Here is a 23,343-nt window from a genome sequence, read left to right as displayed (position 1 = left end):
TTTTCATTTTATGTGTATGGGTATTTGGTGTGCATGTGTGCAATGTACCAAGAGGCCAGACTAGGGCATTGGATCCCCTGAGACTGGAGTTACAGATGGTTGTGAGCCATTATGTTGGTACTGGGTTTTGTACATGGGTCCTCTGGAAGAGGAACCAGTTCTCTTAACCTCTGAGCCATCTCTCCAGCCCCCAGTCTTATTTCTGCTCTAAACTCATCTCTGCTGCTGTAATAGAACCATTTCTGAAAATGCACCAGAGGTGTACTCTGCTAGTCACATACATACTTCGTGATTTGATCAAGTGGACTAACAAGGCCAGCATCAGAATTTATTCAAAGGTACAATCTTTACCAGGAAGTTGTCTCAGCAGGTGAAGATGTTCGCCACCAAGCCTGAAAACCTGAGTCCAGTCCCCAGGACCCACATTGTAGAGGGAGAGAGCAGATCCTGCAGACTGTCTTCTGACCCACACTTGTGGGGCATGGCATGTGCACACACAGACACACACAGACACACACAGACACACACTTCCTTTCACACGCACAAATAAGTAAATAAAATGCACCAAAAATATTTGAAAAAGAAAAAAAGACACAGCTCCTTCCCAACTTGCAATCCTACTTGCTTGTGGAAGTTGTTTCTGTAAGTTATGGTATTAATTTCATTAGATTAGATTAGATTTCTAGTTAGAGAACTTCACAGGTACACAAGCACTTAAGATTATGAATGATTGCTGTGTATGAAGTGGTAAGCCAATGAGAAGCAATATAAATGTCCACAATAGGCCATTTGGCTGGGTTGTGGTTCATAAAACAGTGAAAAATATGTAGCTTTAAAAAATGATGCAGTAGATTTGCTGAGACCTGGGGGATGGGAAGGCAAACTGTCACACCTATGAGAGTTCCGTCGTCCCTAGCGTTTCCACTCGCTATTCCAACTGGCGCCCATCTGGATGCTGCTGTGAAGGGATTTCACATCGAGTTTAAGACAGGGGAATCACCTTCAGTGGGCTATCCTGGCAAACATGGGAGTAATTAGAGTTTGCACAAGGAGAGTCTCTGTTCCTGGCTGTGAAGATGAAGATCGGTCATGTAGACCATGCTGGCCCCCGAGGGCAGATCGCAACCTTGAAGCTGACAGCTCAGGACACCAGGCCTCAGTTGGATCTCAGTAGGGAACTTAATTCTACCAGCGGCCTGAGTTGCCTGGAAGTAGATTCCCTCCAGTACCTCTCACCAAGAACTCGGCCTTTGAACAGAGACCGCAGGCACACCGTGCTGACTTACTGAAGGCCCTCTAATAAATGGATGTGGCTGTAAGCTGATAAATTTACGACAATTCCACATAGAAGCAGAAAATCAATACAATAGATTATTCACCAGGAAATGTACAGTTTGATCCTATTCACCTGGCCTTCAATAACTGCTTATTCAGCGAGTGCATGCGTGTGTGCATGCGTGTGCATGCATTGTGTGCCTCTTTGTGTGTGTGTATGCATGTGTGTGCCTCTTTGTGTGTCTGTATGTGTGTGCATGCATGTGTGTGCCTCTTTGTGTGTGTGTGCATGCGTGTGTGTGCCTCTTTGTGTGTGTATGTGTGTGCATGCATGTGTGTGCCTCTTTGTGTGTGTGTGTGTGCATGCGTGTGTGATTTATGCCTATGTGTGATTTAAAAAGCAATAAAAGTCCACAGGAAAAACACGGGAAATCACAAATCATTGTTATCTCTAGATGGCACTGTAGGTGACTTTCACTTTCTGTGTTTTATGTTTATCAAGTGTTCAAATTGTTTAGAACAAGCACATATTTTTAGGAAAGAAAGAAAAAAGTAGAGTGAAAATATTTGCTGATTTTGCTCTCCTAGAGGTTTAAATATTGCCGTATTCAACTCTGTCTACAGGTAGATTTTTTAAAAATAAGGTGTAGTGTCAGGAAGAAAAATAACCAGTTCTCAGGAGCATACTCCTTCCAGCTTTGAATATATCTATTAAATATTCTGAGCACCCATGTGGTACAAAGCAGCCTGCAGACACGGTCCTCCCCAGCACTTCCTGATTCTCTGCAGCATCCCCTGGCCTAGCACAGTGCTCAGTTCACATCCTTCCTGCATCCATCCAGGAGACAGGACCCAGGCTCCCAAGGAGCTGTAGCCAGATCTGCTTGGGCACCAGCAATTCTTTACTAATGCACGTAACAACATACTTTTCCTTTGTCGCTTGGCATTAAGGGATCTTAAGTCAGGTCATTCGTACCAGTAATGGCTCAGAGGTGGAACAGATGAAGTCAAGAGACTTCTGACGTGGTGGTCGAAGCAAAGATATTAGTGTTATAATAACCTGAATTCACATACAGGTCAGCCAAGTTCCCTGGGGTACCGTTCCTGTGTGTAAAATAGAGACAGATGCCTATTTCCCAAGGTGTCTGGGAGAATCCAGCAAGGTAGGTGAGCCCCCTTTTCTGGCATTTGTGACTATCATCTACTATATTAAGTACCGGGTACTTAGCACTGCTTAGCGACAGCACACGGCAGAGAACAGCTTATTCACCTTCCTCATGGATTTCCTGTGTTGTTGGCAGCCACATACCGCTAACACAGGGAAAGATCCAAACTCAGCCTCCAGAATGGGGACCAGAGTTGAAGGAGCGGCTCGGCGGTTACGAGCACCTACTGCTCTTACAGAGGCCACTAGCTGGATTCCCAGCATCTACTTGGTGGCTCCCAACAGTCTGTAACTCCATTCTCAAGAGATCTCACACCTTCTTATGGCCTATGTGGCGCCAGGCATACACACGAAGCACAGACATATTTGTAGGCAAAACACCTATGTGCATTAAAGCAATGCATAAATAAGAGGCAATTGTAGAACGATCCGTAGATGAATACAGCTAACTGTGGGAGCTTGTTCCCAGCCTGGAGATCATTGCGAGACCTAAAACAGCAACAAAACAAGATGAGTGCATTTAGGGACCCCTACCAAAATAGCCAATAGGAGATTAGGAGCCTTGGCCCATGTCATTGTCTTCCCATGGTAATCACATCTGTCAGAAGCGTGTCAAAGTCAGAACGCACACACATGGAAATGGTGCAGCACAGAAACGCTGAAGTGATATTCTTGATGCCAAATTCTGAAGCGGACCTTCTCGAAGCTTTGCCGCCTTTACTCAGAGAGCTACATCGTCTTGATATTTTTACAGTATGTTTTTTATATTGTATTGTTATTATACGGACCATCATTTGTTTTTGTCTTTTCAAATGCACCGTCTTGTTTTGTTTTGATTTGTTTGTTTCGAGACAGGGTTTCTCTGTAGCTTTGGAGACTGGAAACTAGCTCTTGTAGACCAGGCTGCCCGCGAACTCACAGAGATCCGCCTGCCTCTGCTCCATCTTCTAAAGTGTCATCCTAGTGTTAACTTGCCTTTGAGGACGGATGGTGATGGTGTTAGGAACTGGCGAGAGTCATGTAGAAGGGACTGGGTTTTCTCTTTACACTCGCGCTTAGTTTTTCCATGTTTTCAGAAGTAGGCGGCAAAAACCACAACAACAAACAAACAAAAACAACTCCGAGAATCCCAACCGACTGTCATCTTAACATGGGAAGAGCAGTGCGCTCCCAGTGGGTGGGGAATGGGACGCGCGTGGCCCTTGGGTCTCAGTGGGCTCCACTCCATTTTAAGATCTAACTTTGAAGTGACTTGGAACTTTTAAGGTTCTCAAAGCGGGTCCTCTGGTTTGGGAGCGTAGTGGAGATGAGGAGGATGAGAGGACTCCACCCGGAGGCCTGGCAAGTCGCCAGGGACTGCGCCCTCGGTAGGCTACCCCTTCCAGGTCCGGCTCCTGGGCGCACGCGGGTCCGGACCCTTCGGTCTCCGCCCCGGGTCGAGCCCAGCCCGGGCTGCGGTCCCGCCGGCCTCGGCGGGCAGGGCGCGGCGAGGGCGAAGGGCGAAGGGCCAGCGGCGGCCTGGGCGTCCGCGTGTGGCGGGGGCCGTAGGGGGAGGACGCGGGCCGAGGGGGAGGGCTCACTTCTCGGCGAAGTTCCCGGATGGTCGCAGCCTCCCGACGCGGAACGCTTTTCCTGCCCTCCCCGGCTCTGCCCTGCGGACCCAGAAAGTTTGCCAGAAAAAAAATGCCCCGCGCGCCGCGGGACCGAGGAGCCGCCTGGAGCCGCCGCGCGGTAAGAGAGCCGCGCCCCGCCATGCAGGACGAGGGGTCCACGGATTTGGGGGGTGCACGGGCGGGATGTCGGGGCCGCGGTCCCAACCCGGGCCCGCGGTACCGCCCGCGAGGGAGGAAGGGACGGCAGCCGCCGAGGGCATTGGACGCTGCGCTCCCCGCTGAGCGCTGCTGGGCTGCAGGGACCCGGGGCTGTCCGCGGTCCGAATTGGATCTCACCGCGGTCTTCCCGCGATGCCCGGACGCCGCATCTGCAGCCCCTAGCTCCGCCGAGGGCGGGTGACTTTGTGGCGTGTGGATTGCAGAACTTGACTTCCCCTTCAATGGTCCCAGGCATCCGGACCCCGAGTCTGTGCACGCCCTAGGTGCCTGTGTCTGCTCCTGAAGCGCGGCCAGCTCGGGTCAGGGCTTTGCGCTCGGGGCCTCTCCCCAAGTCTGGGACAGCTTCCCTTCATTCTCGCACCCCCTACTTTGGCATGCTTTCCTTTTAAAAGAAAGAACTGTTAAACTTGCTAGTGTAAGGGAAATCCAATAGGGATGACCCAGATCCTCAGTTTGTGGCTAGACTTTGAACTCAGAGTAACAAAAGGTGTGTCTATGTGGAACCTGGTTTGACTAGGTCCTGCTTAATCTCTAAGGAATATTCAGCCTGGGCTATGGGCTCCTAGCCCCTCAGGTTCTCTCCAGTGAGCAGGTTAGGTCTTCCTTTGAAAACTGCTAGTCTGTCTTGGATCTTTCTTGCTCTTCATGTCTCTCCAATCCTGTTCTGGGCTGCAGGTAGCCTCGGGGACCCACAGGGACGGTGGACGTGTGTGCAACCTGGGTAGGTTTTCTTTGAGTACTTTCCACACAATTTGATGACTGCAGTTTCTTTTGGAGTCATTGATAGATAGATTTTACCTCCTCAAAAATGCTTATTTCAATAATGGGTAAATAGCCTAAAGACATTTTCTGTTTCAGTTTGTAGATGACCTTTTGACTTCTCAGAGAAAACCTTGCATCAACAATCACATCAGCCCTTATCTTACAGTGCTTGGGACACTGCCCCCCACCCCACTCACCTGCCAGTTGTCATCCCAAGGTTGGGTCTCCCAGACATAAGGGCGTCACACTGTATAGATCGTACATGCGTCTGTGAGTGTCAGACAAGGCTTTGCAAATGTTCTTGCAGCAGCTCAGCAGCATCACATCTTCCCTGGTACTACCCAAACCCTGCCTTACCTTTCCTCCCTGGGAATCTCGTGAGCGCTTTTAGATTTGTACGCAAGATGGAATTCCAGGACCTTCCGGGAATGAAGGTGTATCCAGCTGGAGCCGGTTGTTCATTTCACACATTTTCCACTGTGTGCTTGGCTACTTCCTAAAGCCCTTAGGTTTTCCATGTGACCCGAGCCTCATTCAGAAATGAATGGATTGATAATCTTGACAGTTGTTAAATTACAGGGCGTGAGGATATAGTAGAATAGCGGGGTGTGAAACAGCAGGAAGCAGTTCGACACACGGGTAACTGGTCACTGAGCATCGTGGAACACCAAGACACAGGCGCAGAAGCGAACTGCAGGGCGATTGGTGTCTTTGTCACTGTCTTTGCTATCTAAGTGTGTGTCTACCTAGAGCTGTGATTTTAAAGATGTTCGCGTTCCACATCGAAACTGGAAGAATAAAGGTTCTCGAGAGCGTTTTTTTGTCTGTTGCTGTAACCCTTCGTTCCTAAGAACCTGGGAATCTGTCTCCCAGAGCTGTGGCCTTCCAGGGGCCTCCTGTCCTCCAATGGAGTCGACCAGAGTTCTAATGATTTCCATACAGAGGGCCCTCTGCAGCTGGTTTCCAGCAGCCCGTGTAGTTAGGCCACGGACCCCACAGATGCCAGTTGGGTCGCAGTTGGTATCAAGCGGGCTGCTTTTTGAGCACTGAGGGAGGGTCTCTCTGCTGGAAGATTTAGTCATGCCCTCTGTTGGTAGAGGAGAGTTTAGCACAGAAGGGCTTGTACCTGGTGCTTCCCATCAGCGTAGACAACCTTGTTTTGAAACAGTTTGACTGCAAGGCCAACGTGGTAAGGTGGAGAAGGGTAGAGGACACACGCTCAGGGATGGCGAGGAGAGAAATTACTTCCAGCTGGTGGGACTCTGTCCATCCTGGGTTCGTTCCCTTAGCAATTATCATTTTCTGTGTGCTTTCCATGGAAAGATTAATAGGCACATTCATATGCTGTCCCACCGTGCCCGCTTCCGTTGAGAAACACTCCTGGTTTCACTTCCCGGGGACAAAGGACTTCCTCATGGCGCCTCATTGTGCTGCCCAGCCCTAGCAAATGTGAGTTGCTCTTCACCCCGTGGGAATTACAGTCAGGTTGAGATCACTAACTCTGACTCATGTATACTTTTGAATAATAAAAACTCTGAGAGTCCCTTCAGTGAGTTAAGTAGTATCATCTGCTAAGGTGTGTATTAGTGTGGCGTAGTCTGGTCCTTGGCCATGTGTGACTAGAAGCTCACAAAGGCCTAATTCTGTGAGTGTGGAGTGCGGGGTGGAAGTTTTGTTTTGTGATTTGTTTATGACCGGGTCATGATAGATGACTGTGGCTGGCCTAGAACCTGCAATGTAGACCAGACTAGCCTTGAACCTGGGCTCTCTGCAATGTAGACCAGACTAGCCTTGAACCTGGGCTCTCTGCAATGTAGACCAGACTAGCCTTGAACCTGGGCTCTCTGCAATGTAGACCAGACTAGCCTTGAACCTGGGCTCTCTGCAATGTAGACCAGACTAGCCTTGAACCTGGGGCTCTCTGCAATGTAGACCAGACTAGCCTTGAACCTGGGCTCTCTGCAATGTAGACCAGACTAGCCTTGAACCTGGGCTCTCTTCCTCCTTCTGCCTCTTGGGTACTGAAATTTTTTTTTTTTTTTTTTTTTTGAGACAGGGTTTCTCTGTGGTTTTGGAGCCTGTCCTGGAACTAGCTCTTGTAGACCAGGCTGGTCTCGAACTCACAGAGATCCGCCTGCCTCTGCCTCCCGAGTGCTGGGATTAAAGGCGTGCGCCAACCACCACCCGGCTGGTACTGGAATTTTGTGCGTGAGCCTTAGAGGTTTCAGTTTTCGTGAGCCCCAGGTGGATGTGGTGTGTACCGAGTACAGTTCCCGTGTTATTGCCTGGACCATGAAGTCTACTCAATCTTGTGTCTGCTAAGTACCCTGTCTTACCAGGTCTCTATCTCTTTACCCCTAAAATGAGAGCAACAGTCTCTACCTGGAGGATTGCTGTGAGGCTCAGGTGTGGCCCTGCACCTGGTCTACTTAACAGGTTGTATACGATGGTGCTGTCGGTGTTTGTGGGCTGTTATCATTAACATTATTAGAGTCACTATTAGTGTATACACCACAAAATAGCCTGCATATAGGAGCTGCTTTTTGCATAAATTAACATACCACCAATCTCTTGGCTCTCCGGGGTTTATCACCTGTTTCCTATCTACCATGTAGCCCTAAGGAGGAGAATAATCTTGGTGTTTAGGTGCTGCAGTATCTGTGCGCCCCGTGGAGTCTTCTCTGCTGAGGTTTTGAGGACAGGTTAAGCACAGGGAATGTAAAGACAGCATGCATCATTTTCTTAGTCCTTTGACACCGGGAAATACTGGCTTTCATGTTGTGGTAGACATGGTAGCCCCTGCCGATGGGAGCTGAGAATAACCAGTGTAGTGGACTGCCTGCCTCAGGCAAAGATGCTTTGATCTCAGGTATGGAACCCAGGCCCAGTGGTCAGAATGCTGTTGTTTCTTGTGGCATTACAGAGTCTGGCCATTGTTATTGAGAAGTCAAAAGCAGTAAACTTTGCTACTCAAATAACACAGGTGAAATTAACAGGAGATGTAACTATGTATATATATAATTTTTGTATTATAGCTTTGATTGCTGTGATTCGCCTAAGATTGTGTCACTATGTAACATTTTAATGTTGTTTACTATAAATGTATTTTTCCTCTTTGAATAAGCCTTTTGTTTTTTAGTACAACTCATTTCTTCTTCTGATTCCCCTTTATCTCTCAGTTATATCAGTTTAAACTTTTTTTTTTTTGTGGCGCTGAGATTTGAACACAGGACTTTGGACACGCTAGGCAGGACTCTATCACTGAGCTGCAGTTAAGCTCAACTATATTAATTTAAGTGAGTGAAACTTCAAATCTTCTAATGAAATAATCCAGGGACTGGAGAAATGTATGGCTGTGCACCACACGAATGCAGCTGTTTTTGGAGGCCCAAGAGCAGGTTGGATCCCACGGAACTGGAGTTACAGATGGTTGCGGGCCACTGCATGGGTGCTGAGCCGTCTCTTCAGCCCCTCCAGTCCTTTCTTTTCCTTTTTCCCCCTTCCTTTATCCCTTCTTCCTCCCCTCCCCCTTCCTCTACCAGTGCCACTCACATGTCTTTTAGCTGGTTTATTTCGTATTCATGCAACCATGCGAGATTTTTGTTTAAGTGGAACCTGAGGTCAAGCTGTACAGCCAGTGGCAGGGTTAGCATTCAGACCTGGGCAGTCTTCTCCCAGGCCTTGCTCCTTTGACTCCTAGCCTGTCCCTAGTCTTATTCCACAGCACTCTCTCATCCTGGGCTTCAGCTAAACTACTTCCCATCCCCATCTGACCGTCTTCTCTGCATTTGCATGGTGAGTTCTACAGATTTTTCAGATTGGTCACAAATCTGTATGAAGATAGAGATGATAGACTTTGCTGCTATCCTGTAAGAGCAGAGCTAAGTGGGAGCACACATCTCTTCAGTACCAGTGGTTAGTGTGGCTCCTGGTCTCAGAGCTCATTCCTGCACACTGCAGTGGTTAGTGTGGCTCCCGGTCTCAGAGCTCATTCCTGCACACTGCAGTGGCAAGCGTGGCTCCCGGTCTCAGAGCTCATTCCTGCACACTGCAGTGGTAAGCGTGGCTCCCGGTCTCAGAGCTCATTCCTGCACACTGCAGTGGTAAGCGTGGCTCCTGGTCTCAGAGCTCATTCCTGCACACTGCAGTGGTAAGCGTGGCTCCTGGTCTCAGAGCTCATTCCTGCACACTACAGTGGTAAGCGTGGCTCCTGGTCTCAGAGCTCATTCCTGCACACTACAGTGGTAAGCGTGGCTCCTGGTCTCAGGGCTCATTCCTGCACACTGCAGTGGTAAGCGTGGCTCCCGGTCTCAGAGCTCATCCTGCACACTGCAGTGGCAAGCGTGGTTCCCGGTCTCAGAGCTCATTCCTGCACACTGCAGTGGTAAGCGTGGCTCCCGGTCTCAGAGCTCATTCCTGCACACTGCAGTGGTAAGCGTGGCTCCCGGTCTCAGAGCTCATTCCTGCACACTGCAGTGGTAAGCGTGGCTCCCGGTCTCAGAGCTCATTCCTGCACACTGCAGTGGCAAGCGTGGCTCCCGGTCTCAGAGCTCATTCCTGCACACTGCAGTGGTAAGCGTGGCTCCCGGTCTCAGAGCTCATTCCTGCACACTGCAGTGGTAAGCGTGGCTCCTGGTCTCAGAGCTCATTCCTGCACACTGCAGTGGTAAGCGTGGCTCCCGGTCTCAGAGCTCATTCCTGAACACTACAGTGGTAAGCGTGGCTCCCAGTCTTAGAGCTCATTCCTGCACTGCAGTAGTAAGCGTGGCTCCTGGTCTCAGAGCTCATCCTGCACTGCAGTAGTAAGCGTGGCTCCTGGTCTCAGAGCTCATCCTGCACTGCAGTAGTAAGCGTGGCTCCCGGTCTCAGAGCTCATCCTGCACTGCAGTGGTAAGCGTGGCTCCCAGTCTCAGAGCTCATCCTGCACTGCAGTAGTAAGCGTGGCTCCTGGTCTCAGAGCTCATCCTGCACTGCAGTAGTAAGCGTGGCTCCTGGTCTCAGAGCTCATCCTGCACTGCAGTAGTAAGCGTGGCTCCCGGTCTAAGAGCTCATTCCTGCACACTACAGTAGTAAGCGTGGCTCCCGGTCTCAGAGCTCATCCTGCACACTGGGATCTCCCTGCTGGCTTTGTTCCTCTCAGTCAGCTTCTGCCACCGTTGACTTGGGCCTCCTGGGCTTGATTCCTGCTCTGTCCTGTATCGCAGCAATTTGTCTTTTCTCCCCCATTAGACTGCAGGATCTTCAGAGGAACTGCTTTTGAGAAACATCCCTTTTTGTATTTACTCCCCTGAAATGCTACTTTGTTGATTAATGGCCATTAAGTGGATTTCTCACCCTGTCAGTCAGGGTTGAGGCGAACGACTTTCATGTGCAGTCAAAACATATCCTTGTTTCACAGAAAACTCTGGTTTTTAAGATGCAGGGAAACACATTTCAGCTGGACTTTGACCATGCATGATCTGGATAAAGTGACATTCTTATCCATCCCCCACGGATGACCTTCCCTGTAGAGTATGTTTATATATGCCAAAATAGGAACTCGTTCTGATAACGTGTAGGATTTATACTTTTGTAAGAAAGGTGATCACTCTCTGAGAACCTAAGAGGTGGTGTTCTCTGCTAGAGTCGGTGGGTGGGTAGACCCAAATGAGCTACATGGGGACAAAGCCCCCACTAATCATGGGAGTATACCCTTGAGGTGACACGGGCCAACAGCCAGGAGCATCCTGCGGGAGCATCCAGCAGTCAAGACCCAGGCCTGGGGACCCCACTACATGCCTCAGATAAGAAAAGCCCAGGAATACAAGTTATCTTAGGGAACAAGGTCAGCCTACTTCCTCCCATTCGTGCTGACTCCTGAGAAGGGGAAAAGGTAGCAGACAGACCCCAGACCCAATCGAGAGCTCTGTCCAGCCTGGTGGGCTCTCCCTTAAGTCAATCAGAATTTTCCTTCATTTTGTTTTTCGATGTATAAAAATTCCATACAGCCTTCTCGGGGGTTGGGGAGTGGGCATTTCCAGGTTCCCTCCCATTCGCTGAGAGCCTTTTCTTTCACTTCCTGTGTTTTTCCACCCACTTTCTGTGAGCCACCTGCCTCATTCTTGTGCTTGGGAGGCAAGGACTGAGCCCAGGACCCCTTGGCGACGCCTGTGTCTCTTCACTAGAGTGTGAAGGCTCAGCCGTGGCTGAGAGATACAAGCCTGAGAGAGAGGTTGAAGGACACCAGTCTCCTCTGCCACTGACCCCTTTGGGCCACAACCAGTTCTGTCGGGAATGGCGCCTGTACCGGGAAGGAAGTGGTCCGTGAGATGGGAAGATGAGATCTAGTTTCCTGGGCTAATGTAGTCAATCATAACTTTAAGTCAGAGTTAATTTTTTACTTATTTTTAATTTTCTTTACACAGGCAATACATGCTCCTTTAAATAAATATGTGTGTGTTAAAATGTTTATAGTAAGCAAAGCTCGTCACTTTAAAATGTCCAGCCCGTCTGTCTTCTCTCTCGGTTCATGCCCATCCTTCCTCTTACACTCTCACTGCCCTCTTTGGGTAGCATCCTGAAGTTGGGATGTGTTGAGTTTATCTCCTGTTGCAATCACTCAGTGTCCACGCTACTCAGCGACTAGCAACTCACTGACTGTCACTGTCTCCTGTAGCTTTTGCTTAAGATGCCCACACAGCCAGCCGTTTGCTCCGTGGTGGTATCCACGCCATCATTCACTCTTACACAGACCACATTCACCCTACACAGACCAATGGGCACCTGGTTGAATTTCTTGTTCAACCTGTATTTCCAATGACCTCAGCCCCTTTCTGAGACATCCCAAACATTTTCTTGTCGATCTGCACAAGAGATTGCGCCGGCAAGGGTCCGAGAGAGCAGACCGACTCGGAGTGATGCAATGTTGAGGTGTTACATTAGCATCAAATACTGCTCGGGAGACCTTGGGTTCCCCTCCCCCAGCAGAATGGCCTCATATTGCAGAGAACACTGATGGTCTCTAGAAGACATGTGCGCAGCTGTTTGCTCTCTGAGAATGTAAACAGTGAGGGCCGTGTCTTGACCACAACAGTCATGTGTTGTGGGGATGGGTACGTGAATAATGGAGACAGTCAGATCAGCCCTGCATGGAGGAGAAAGGAAGCAGCCCACTCTTAAACAGGCCACAGCCCATCAGCAGCCCCGGTTCATGGCATTAGGCAGGCCGAGGGTGTGACTTCCAGGAAGGACTGTAGGAATGGATTGCACACGGAAGGGCCAGAGTGGGGAGAAGAAAGAAAAGAACAAACCAGTTCACTCGTCCCTGGATCTCACAGCAAGCTGAGGAGCATTGAGACAAGCTTTCAGATGCGCCATCGTTCCTGACGATAGTTCTGAGACCCCAGAAAAAGGCAAAGTAGCTGAAGGCCTTTTAAAGACGGTAAAACCAGAAAGGTGGTTTACTTAGGCAGGACCTTCGTATGCCCATTACAGCTAGGATCTGACTGCCATGCATACACTGCCAAAGAGAAAACAATGCTGAGTTCTTATAGTATACTCTCACACTGCCCTTCCCCTGGTGTTAGCATTGTTTGTTTTCAAAATTCACATTTTGATTTGAGACAAATCAAAAAAAAAAATTAGGTTGAGGGTATATGGGTCTTCTGTGAGTGTAGAAGACTTGAGAGCCAGAAGGTCATTTTTTAGACAGGACAATCCTCTCTTTCCTTAATCTGTTTTGAAGAGAGGAGCTAGAATCAGAAGAAAATGCTCTTGCGTGATTAAAGAGCTCTGAGGGTAGTGTTATGGTCTTATTGTAATCATAAAAATCCTTTCTGCACAGAAATCATTAATTGATCACCTCCATTTGCTCTGATAAAGCAATACATTTTCCCGTTGGAGCTTGGGAGAAGTCTTATCCACCGACAGGCGAGGCCTTCGGCGTTTGTGCTGTCTGTCGTCTTAGCTGAACGTGTGGCTCCGTCACTTTTTTAAAATAATGGTTTTAATTTGTCCAGGTCACACAATTATTGTGTACCTACTAGCTGAAGAGATGGCTGTGGCGCACAGGGACCTGAGATTGCATCCCCAGCACCCGCTTGAAAGCTGGTATAGCAGTGCATGCTGTGTCCCTAGCATTGCCTGGTGGAGACGGCAGATCCCGGAGCTCACTGGCCGACCGGCCTGGTCAACAGTGAGCTTCAGGCTCACTGAGAATCCTGTCCCCCAAATGAAGCTGAGAATTGATGTCTTCTCCCCCGCTACCTGTACATCTCACAGATACATAACGCTTAAAAAGACAAAAGGAAATATGTATAAAAAAGTTGATTTTCTCCTCTTTCAAATTCTCATTCCTAAAGATAATCAATATGAGTAGTGCTGGCTGATGCTTTTTTCTTGCTTACATAACTGTTGATAAGCACATTTTCATAAATAGCTTCTAGTACTAAAAGTGGAATTTTACATACTAGTCTATGGCCTTTTTTTTCTTTCACAGCACTAGGGATTAAAACCAGGATCTCAAACATGGCTAGGCAAGTGGTTTACTTATGAGCTACACCCTCGGCTCCAGGCTACAATTTTTTTTTAATATTTCTTTATTTATTATGTATACAATACTCTGTTTGTGTGTATGCCTGCAGGCCAGAAGAGGGCAGCAGACCCCATTACAGATGGTTGTGAGCCACCATGTGGTTGCTGGGAATTGAACTCAGGACCTTTGGAAGAGGAGGCAATGCTCTTAACCTCTGAGCCATCTCTCCAGCCCCCCAGGCTACAATTTTTTGAAACATGATAAAGTATCATAGACATTCTCTCCTGATAAAAGCTCAATTATAACACAAATGGTTAATATTCTGTAACTTATTTCCCCATTCATATTGTTTGATATTCTCCTGAGAATATGTTTCGTATGTGTGTGTTTGAACATGCTAATACACAGGAGCTTTTCTGCACATGTGTGTTTGAGCATGCTAATACATAGAAGCTTTTCTGCATTGTGTGTTTGAACATGCTAATACACAGGAGCTTTTTTGCATGTGTGTGTTTGAACATGCTAATACACAGAAGCTTTTCTGCACATGTGTGTTTGAACATACTAATACACAGGAGCTTTTCTGCACATGTGTGTTTGAACATGCTAATATACAGAAGCTTTTCTGCATGTGTGTGTTTGAACATGCTAATAGACGGGAACTTTTCTGCACATGTGTGTTTGAACATGCTAATAGACAGGAGCTTTTCTGAACATGTGTGTTTGAACATGCTAATACACAGCTTTTCTGCATGTGTGTGTTTGAACATACTAATACACGGGAGCTTTTTTCTGTGCGCTGGTCCCTGAAGTGGGATTGCTTTCTAAAAGTTGTAGGCGTTCAGTCTCAATAGCAGACAGGATCTGAGCGTGTGCGTCCCCACACCCTTGCCGTAGGATTCATTTTAGAAATGAGGACTTTCTAACCTCCTTCTCCTGATTCGTTTCAAGTGGGTCCTCTGAGAGCCCTTGTCAGTATCTCTGCCTAAAAAAAAAAGACTACCCATTTGAATTACTCATGCCCCATCTTTTTCTTAATTTTCTAAATGTATATGTGTTTGTCGTTTAGAACAAGAGAAGAAAAAGTTGTGCCTAGGTTCACAGAACTTAATTTCTCTCTAAAACACTTAATCTCTATTCATGATAAAGTAAACAGAGACCTTTCAACCCTGATTTCTCCTTCTAAACATGTATTATTTAAGGCATTGTCTCAGGAAACAGAAATGTATTAATGGAAAAAGCAGTAACTTATCAAATACAAAGTTGGGAATACACGAGGAGTTTTACCAACAGGACTAATCAGGTCTCCCTCTTGAATCCAAGTTCTGAAGACCAAACTTCCTCGAGAACATTCGTTGCACACTCTGCAGAAGTTACATACAAGGAGAAAGTGTACCACAGCAGATAGGGATGGAAACCTGGATCACTACTGAAGCCCCCCCCCCCCCCACTGATTTTCTTGGGAGGCGAGACTAGATTCCGTTTCTCCTGTCCTTGTACTTGCTGAGTTCGTTATAAAATTATTTGTCTATATCTCCAGCAGTACACTGGCTAATCAGAAACAGCTGTACAGCTGTGGTCGTTTATACGAACAGAATAAATCCATCAGTAAGGTTTCTGGTGTTTGAGCAGGTCAGGCCAACACTGTGTAGTCCAGAATAAAAGCATTTTGTAACTGACCCGACACAGATGGGGGTCGGGGGATTCATCCAGGTGGCAGCAGGAGTTGGAGTTAAAAATTAGGAAGTTCTTTGGGTCCTTGGTGGACACCATAGTAAAATGGTACTGGATCTTTAATGTGAATTACTGCTCAAAATGCTAGGAAGATTCGTAAAGGGACATCTTGTTTAAAATACAGACTCTTCTGTAAGGGCCGAGTCCCTGGAGTGAGGCTGAATTGTCCTCGTCAGTGTCCCCAAAGGGAAGTCTGTCCATTCTGGCAAACTGCCGGGACTGAAGCGAGTCCTGGGCCTCATGATAGACAGCGCCATAGACCAGGTAGACTGCCTTGTCTGCCTGCAGAGAGCTGGACCGTGTCAGGCATGCAGTGTCCGGTTCCTGGGAACCCTGAGGCTAAAGTCCTATTGTGGTGAAGAAAACGCAAGGTTTTGCACATGTCAGTGTTTGAACAGTGTTCTATAGCAAGAGAATGTGGGTAGAAAGGTCTCTCCCTGTACACCTCGCTGGCTAAAATCCAATGTATTAACTCCCAAGGTTGGTTATTCCCCAGAGCCAAGCAGGCACTCACTCTCCAGCCCACGCTGAGAACTCTGGTTAGTGGGGGCAGGTGGGTATGTTCCTCCGTGACGACTGTAGAGGCAGAGATCCTGAGTGTGAATTCCTCATCCTCAGGCCTCCCGTCCTCCCATGCCGGAGTCCCCATTAGCCCTGACTATTTGGAGGGATAGGCAGAGGGCCACATCCGTGCACTCTGCCAGCTGCCGTGGGTCTTTGGGGCTGACACCTAAGGGCAGATTTCTCTTTTCCCACTGTCCTCTGCTTTGGTCCCTTACTCCCTCCGATCCTCAGAGACTATAAGTATAGACTCTAGAGACGTATGCCATCCTCAGATTAAGACTCCCCTTTGTTAAAGGTGGTGATGAAGAATGAAGCAAGCAGGGCAATGAGGGGGAGCACAAACTCCCTCAGCTTGGTTGTGTGAGAGTCAGTGAACTTGACAGTGATACTCACTGTGCAGAAGGAGAGGTTAGGAATCTGTAGGAAGATAAAAGTCGATGTCTTTCTGGTGGGACAGACCATCTCAGTAGGGGTGGGAAGCTCTTGTGATAGGTTGCTGGGGGGGCGGGCAGTGCCTAGAACTGGTGACCAGACTAAGCTGTGGCTTCGAAGGAGACGTAATAGACCACCCATCTCCTGACTGCCCAGCCCCATTCTTTGTGTAGAGGACTCCTTCCCGCTCCTCACCTTGCAAGCTCCCCGTCATCCTCATGTCTTAACCTGCATGTCCTCCATCCAAACGTTCCCATTGCCTTTCGGCATAGCACATACCTTAGTTTCTTCCACAGTCTGTGGAGTACCTGTCTCGCCTCTGGATGACGAGATGCCTGATGGCGCAGAATCACAACTTCTCACCCTTCCCCCTCTCCCCCTGCCAGTGCACATAGGACGTGCTCAGGCTACTGGCTGGGTGAAATGGTGTGTTCTGGAGCAGTCATTTTGGCTTGACCTGCTCTTAATGTCTTATTAACAGTTAGAACCTGGGACTCTGAAATCTTAGTAACTCGATGCCAACTAAACAGGCCAAGGAATCAACACCTCTCAGTTATATTGGATATCAGTGCATGTCTAAACTCCATATACCAAAGTTTTACTTATTTCATCAATAACAAAAAGTTGGCCATCTCCTAATTTCTTCTTGATCTGGGTATTTCTCGCTTGTACTCTGCCACGGTCTTAGAAATTGGGGTGAATTATTCCTATTTAGATTTCCAATAACCATTTTTGGGGAAATAATGATAATATAATAACAATAGTGTTCTTATTTTTTGCATTCTAAAGTTTTTATTTTGCGTGTATGTGTGTGAGCTCGTGCAGGGTATGGTGTGCAGTTGGAGGTCAAAGGACAGCTCTTGGGACGCTCTCCCCTGCTACCATATGAGTCCTGGGAACTGAACTCAGGTTGTGAATACCTCTCTCCGATCGCCGTCATGCCAAGCCAACGACAGTGTTCTGTGTCCTCTGAATAAACCTGCCAGGGCCACACAACCACTCACAGGGCAGCCACTGGTAGAGCCCCCATTTCTGGGTGGGGAATTTGAGGTTACTCCATTTGCCCAGTGTCACTCAACAAACTCAGTAGGGGTGAGATTCAGTCTAGGTCATGTGCTCTTCATCCAGTCTGAGCTATGAAGCTCTCCTTCCTGTCTCTTTGGGAACCCGATCTTCAGGCTAGAAGGGGGCCCATGTTTCCTCAGGCAGCCAGCTGAACACCGGCATGGTGTCCTGAGGCCTTGACCTGGGCTTTCTGCCCTTCTGTTTTCCTGCAGACTTCTGAGCTAGGGCCACCAACTCACCATACAAATAGGAGCTGGGCAATTTGGGGACCAACTACTGATCTCTCAGCTCGTTGTTGGTGGTTTGGGGTCCAGCATTAACTGTGTTCTGCTGTATTAGCATCTGTTGTCCTCACAGACATACATCCTGAACACCCCCAAAGCTGTGGCAGTCCTTGGTCGGGAAGAAAGTCTTTGGGGAGCGTCAGAAGGTCTGTCTAAGACTGCTCATACAGCGTTCAAGTGAAAACTGTGGAACTTTTGTCTTTTACCAAAATCTGTAATATTCTAAGGTGTTAGTAATGGGAATTCATTCAAAGATTATTTTGCCATTTGGCAGGTGAAGAAAACACAGGAGAAGTCAGGTGTCCCAGACCAGGCCAGGGGCCCGTTGGTTACAGAATTCAGATAAGAACGCAGTCCTGCTAAGTACTAATTCAGTCTCCCTCCCTGCCTGAGTTTAGTATACCACAATTGAATTTCTTATTAAGCTGCAGGAGAGGCATAGTCTGTTTTTCACTGGGCAGGATCATGGTTATCAGGTTCTCAAAGACGAATGTAGGAAAACCCATCACATCCAGGATAAATAAATAGCAAGAAACGGGGAGAGCAGTGGCGTCAAGTGGCAGCTGAGCCGCGAGTCCACATGACACAGCTTGCCTCTGGACGGCCCTAGGAGGAGAGTGAAGACCTCTCTCTAGCTCCCTCTGGCCCAGTTAGCTGCTTAGGAGGTGATGGCTAAGTTAAGTTGGCTCGATTCACAGCGGAGTTCGGTGATGGGGCAGGGACGAGAGGGAAATGGTCTCTTCCTTCCTGCAGAGAGAACTGTATCTCAAACCCAGCTGCTCAGGGCTTGGGCTCAGCCAGCTGTGGGCCTACTGGCCTGGGGACTGGAGAGGCCAAGAAACATTGGGTTCTTGCCAAGCTCCAGGATGGAGCTTGAAGCCTTTCCTAGAGGAGGCTCAGGCAGCCTAGGGAGGTCTCCCCAGGAGGTTTAAACCCCACCAGCACCAGTCAGGACCATGATGGCCTCTGTTTGCCCAGGCCAACAAGATGGCTATAAAATACCCCTGTGCCTATAGAATAATGGCTTCAGGATCTTCAGGGCATGGAGGGGAGTTCTGTGCTCTCTCATTTAAGTTAGGGTGCACCTCTGAGCAGGAGGTCCTCAGCCCAATCCCAGGCACTAGGCTGGGGTTGAGGGAGCCTTGAGGTTTTCCTGGCAGGGGGCCCGTTTCAGCCCTGATTCTGCGCAGTTCTCTCCACAGGAAGAGCATCTGGGGGAACTGAAAGGGCAAGGCCAGAGAGGAGATGTGGAAGGAATTCTCCATAACAGCTGCAGAGCACTGTGCTTCGTAGACCGGATGAGAAGTGGTCCATTCCTTCCTATCGGGCCTGCAACACTGTCAGCCGCCCCAGGGACTCCTGGGCCGGAAGACCTCCTGGTTATCCTTTCAGTCCCAGGAAAAGACAAAAACAAAACCAAACGCTTCAAGAGCAGGCTGAGTGTAGTCACACCCTACTGATGTGGGGTCCAGCTTCACCTCAGTGGGCCATTCATTGTTCTGCAGCAGAGGGCAATAGAATTTGAGTGTCTCCCTGCCCACCTTTCTTCTTCCCTTCCTTCCCTCCTTTCCTCCTTCGCTCCCTCCTTCCCTCCCTCCCTCCCTCCCTCCCTCCCTCCCAATGCATGTTTGTGGAGGGTTGTACATGTGTGTACGTTTGCAGAGGCCAGAGAGCAACTGTGGCCACTGTTCCTTGGGATGGGCATCTGTCTACCTTGCCTTTTGAGACAAGACCTTGGGCTTTCTAGTTAGGCTAGGCTGGCCAGGCTGCGAGCCTCAGCGTGCCTCTTGTCTCTCCCTCTCCGGCACTGGGATTGGAAGCACTGGTTCAGGCCTGGCCTTGGATGTGGTTTCTAGGGTTGTAATGTGGGTCGTCAGGCTTGTGTTGTAAACACTGTGTAGACCGAGCCGTCTTCCCCTGGTATGACTCAGACCATCCTAAAATTAAAAAATTAGAGGTGGAGCGAGGATTCTGATTTAGAAGTTTCTGAGGTCCGTGTTTCCTGCCTGCCTTGTCTTTGATCACAGTGCCATTTTGGGTCCTGCTGCTGATGCTGTTTCTATGTTGTGTCAGCTGACCTCCTGGGAAGCCAGGCCTCTGGGCATGTGAAGCCACTGTCTTAGAACTGGATGTTGCCCAGAGTGGCTTTCGCCTTTCTTCCCCATTCTTCCACAGTCAGGAAGAAGCCTACCTGGGCCTTGTAACTAAGCGACCTCCATCTTTTTCTGCCCTAGTCCCAGCATAAATCAGTGAACTCCCTGAAAACCGTTAATGGCTTTCTTGCTTAGAGGAACTAGAGAGCAGAGTGTGCCGTAGCTGACCTTATTGCGTAAGATGGCCCAGGAACTTCCTCCTTTTTTTTTTTTCCTATGAGGTAAATCAGAAGGGCTCACAGCAGAACAACTTTAGGAATAAACGCAGTCCTAATTTGAGCTCTATGAGCAAGGATGTTTGCACTGTGTAGATTCTAGGGGGTGAGGAAACAGATGTGGGGTTACTTCAATTCTTTCTTTTTTCTTTTTCTTTTGTTAGTTATTACTAATATAAGAATCTATAAGCGGGCCGGGCGGTGGTGGCGCACGCCTTTAATCCCAGCACTCGGGAGGCAGAGGCAGGCGGATCTCTGTGAGTTCGAGGCCAGCCTGGTCTACAAGAGCTAGTTCCAGGACAGGAACCAAAAGCTACAGAGAAACCCTGTCTCGAAAAAAAAAAAAAAGAATCTATAAGTGGAACCAGGAACGGTGGTGCTTGCTTTTTATCCCAGCACTCTGGAGGCAGAGGCAGGCTGTTCCCTGTGAGCTCCAGGAAAGCCAGGACTGCATAGTAAGACCCTGTCTCAAAAAAAAAACAAACCATAAAACCACCCAAAACCAAACAAACAAAAAGGAATCTGTAAGTTTAAGCAAGAAAAAGTGCATATGGAGCGTGCTCAGAGTAGGGGCCCTTGCCTACACTAAAATAAATTATAAACACGGAGGGGAGAGTGGGGTGGCATCTGAAAATAGGATCCGCTGTAAGCACAGTTAGCATGTAAACAAACTATCTGAACCAGGGCTTTGAAACCTGCTTAGCCTGTGGTCCAGAGTGAAAGATACATTTTCCATTGAAGCTGAGTCTATGATAGGGGAATGGTGGATGGACGGACGGACGATGGATGGATGGATGGATGGGTGGACGGATGGACGGGTGGGTGGGTGGATGGATGAGTGGGTGAGTGGATGGATGGATGGATAGATGGGTGGATGAGTGGATGGATGGACGGGCGGGTGGGTGGGTGGACGGGTGGATGGATGGATGGATAGATGGGTGAGTAGGTGGATGGACGGACGGACGGGTGGGTGGGTGGATGGATGGATGGACAGATGGACGGACGGGTGGATGGATGGATGGGTGGGTAGGTGAAGGCACGGACGGACAGGTGGATGGATGGGTGGGTGGGTGGGTGGATGGATGGATAGAGTATTCAAGATCTTTTGAGGTACAGCTCCTTAGATTCCTTCAAGGTCTAGCTAAGGTGCTACAGACTGCGAGGGAAAAATTAACTATGGGGATCTGAGGGGAAAACAAACCAACCCACACAGCATGTCTCTGTTGTTCTTCTGTGCTGCAGATGTTTCCAGGTGTGTATACCCTGACGACCAGCAGTTCCCCAGCCCTACTGGGGTGCAGATGTTTCCAGGTGTATATACCCTGATGAACCAGCAGCTTCTCAGCCCTAGTGGGGTCCAGGGCTGGAATGCTTTCAGGGCCATAAAAGACAAATATTTACACACACATAGAGAACTGGATGGATAGATGGGTGGGTGTATACAGAGATAGATGGACAGATGGATGTATGGGTGGGTAGGGAGATGGATGGATGGACGGACGGACGGATGGATGGATGGCTAGACGGACAGACGAAAACAAACAAAAAAACAAAAGTTTTATGAAATGATTCCCATGTTTAGCAAATATACATTTTCTATTCTGGCCCATTTTTATTTCTTTATTGTTTGAAGGCGTAAGTCACAAACAATCCTGCACCAGTTTGGAATTTTGATTAACAGAATGGTATTTATTTAAAGGGGAAAAAAACTTACAGATCACCGTCCCAGACAACAGCCCTCTGTGCAATCAGGAAGGAGTCTAGTCGCCGGAAACAGAGCAGGAAGCAAAGAGAGAGAGTGGAGGGAAGTGGCCCCTTTTTTAAAGAGAGAGATCACGCCCAATGGGCTGGTATCTCAGCGGCTATTGGCTGGAGGAGCGGAAGGACCTCCCGCAACAATTGTTTTACTGACTTGACTGAGGTCAACAGGCTTGTAAGCAGGTGTGTGTCTTTAACTTCTTGTCTGTTCTTAAGAATGAGAAAAGCTGGAGCCAGCGAGATGACTTCTGGTAAAGGTGCTTGGCACTGAGCCTGGTGACCTGGGTACAACCCTAGGGGTGCACATGAAGGTGGAAGGAGAGAACCAACTCTACGGAGTTGGCCTCTGACCCAATAATAGAAAAGACAAGGAGAAGCTGGTTGGAATCACCAGGGAATGGGCAGCAGCTTGCTGTGTGAGAAATGCCAGTTTGAACAAGCGTTTGTCAGGCAGGTGTAAACCAGTCTCACGGAAGTTTCCTCAGAGTTCTGCAGGACCCAGTGGCACAGGCTGTGTGGTACTGGACGAGGTTTGCCTCCCTTGCAGTCCTGAGGGCTGGTGAGGAGGCGGTGATGGAGCACCATGGGAAGGAGTGGGAGTGAAAACATGCTGACCCTCATTCCCTTTGGACAGGAAACACTTGCTTGTCTGAGCTTCGTTTACCCATGCAAAAAGGACATGGGAACCGTTCACAGTTCACGGTTGCCTATAGTGTCATGGGTGTGTGATGGTTGCCGTAGCATTACATCTGAAAATAGTACAAATTAATAGTGAAATAGTTAATCTGAAAATAGTATAAGTTAATAGTGAAATAGAAGCTTAAATGATGCTTTACTATGAGTCCCCTAGGAAGGACCATGTTATAGGATCCAGGCTGTGCTATATCTCAGATTCTGTGTTTCTTATGTAGGTATGAGGTGTTTATTGCATGGCTCTGAGGTGCTGGACATGTGTCTCAGTGCCTGCCCTGAGTGTGTGAGACCTTGGGTTCAAACCCCACCCCCCATACACACACCACAAACATTCCACACACAGAAAAGAAAAACAAGATACTTAATACTTTCAACTAAGGTAGTTCTAATTCTAATTATAGATAGCACTGTTGCGAATGAAGTGTTATCCAAAGGGCCCTTTGACACACTTGATCAGTGTAGTGAAGAACGGGGCGGAAAAGATCGGGCTATGTAACAGGACTGCCCAGACTCACCTGGGCTTCAGGTCCCCTTCATGGCAAGCCTTGAAAACACCGAGGGTTGTCTGGAGTGAATTGTCGCTGTTGAGCCTGGGCTAAGCTTCCCCTCCACAGTCAGCATTCTGGATGATCTGACTCACGCTCAGTCAACCTGGTTCATAGTGGAAAAGGGTTTCTGTGGAAAAGGGGGTACAGACTTTCCTGGGGTCTTTGTTCTGGATGTAGGACTAACGGGACATTGAGGCTGAAGAGTCAAGGACAGAGGAGACCCTGGTACGGTCTCACACAGAGTGGAGAGCGTCCTTGGCACCCTCCCCTCCCCTTCATAGCATCCCTGCACAAGTGAGTTCTGCTCATTATCCCACTTAAATGCTGCCTATAGCCTGAGACGTAGTACGT

The 23,343-nt window shown here is 48.5% G+C and overlaps 1 protein-coding gene across 1 annotated transcript in view; it reads left to right on the top strand.

Annotated features, from left to right (window-relative positions):
• The first annotated feature begins 3,945 nt into the window (after positions 1-3,945).
• The window catches only part of LOC121439324 (WAS/WASL-interacting protein family member 1), a 98,156-nt gene continuing 78,758 nt past the window's right edge, over positions 3,946-23,343 (top strand). Inside the window, exon 1 of the mRNA XM_041639811.1 lies at positions 3,946-4,171. The gene's annotated coding sequence lies outside the window, so the exon portion shown is untranslated. The remainder of the gene's footprint in view (positions 4,172-23,343) is intronic.

The sequence above is a fragment of the Microtus oregoni genome, unplaced genomic scaffold (genome assembly GCF_018167655.1).
Source record: "Microtus oregoni isolate MIOR12 unplaced genomic scaffold, Mior012 000060F_ref0000265, whole genome shotgun sequence".
NCBI classification, from domain to species: domain Eukaryota; kingdom Metazoa; phylum Chordata; class Mammalia; order Rodentia; family Cricetidae; genus Microtus; species Microtus oregoni.
This window is presented reverse-complemented; position numbering and strand designations above follow the sequence as displayed.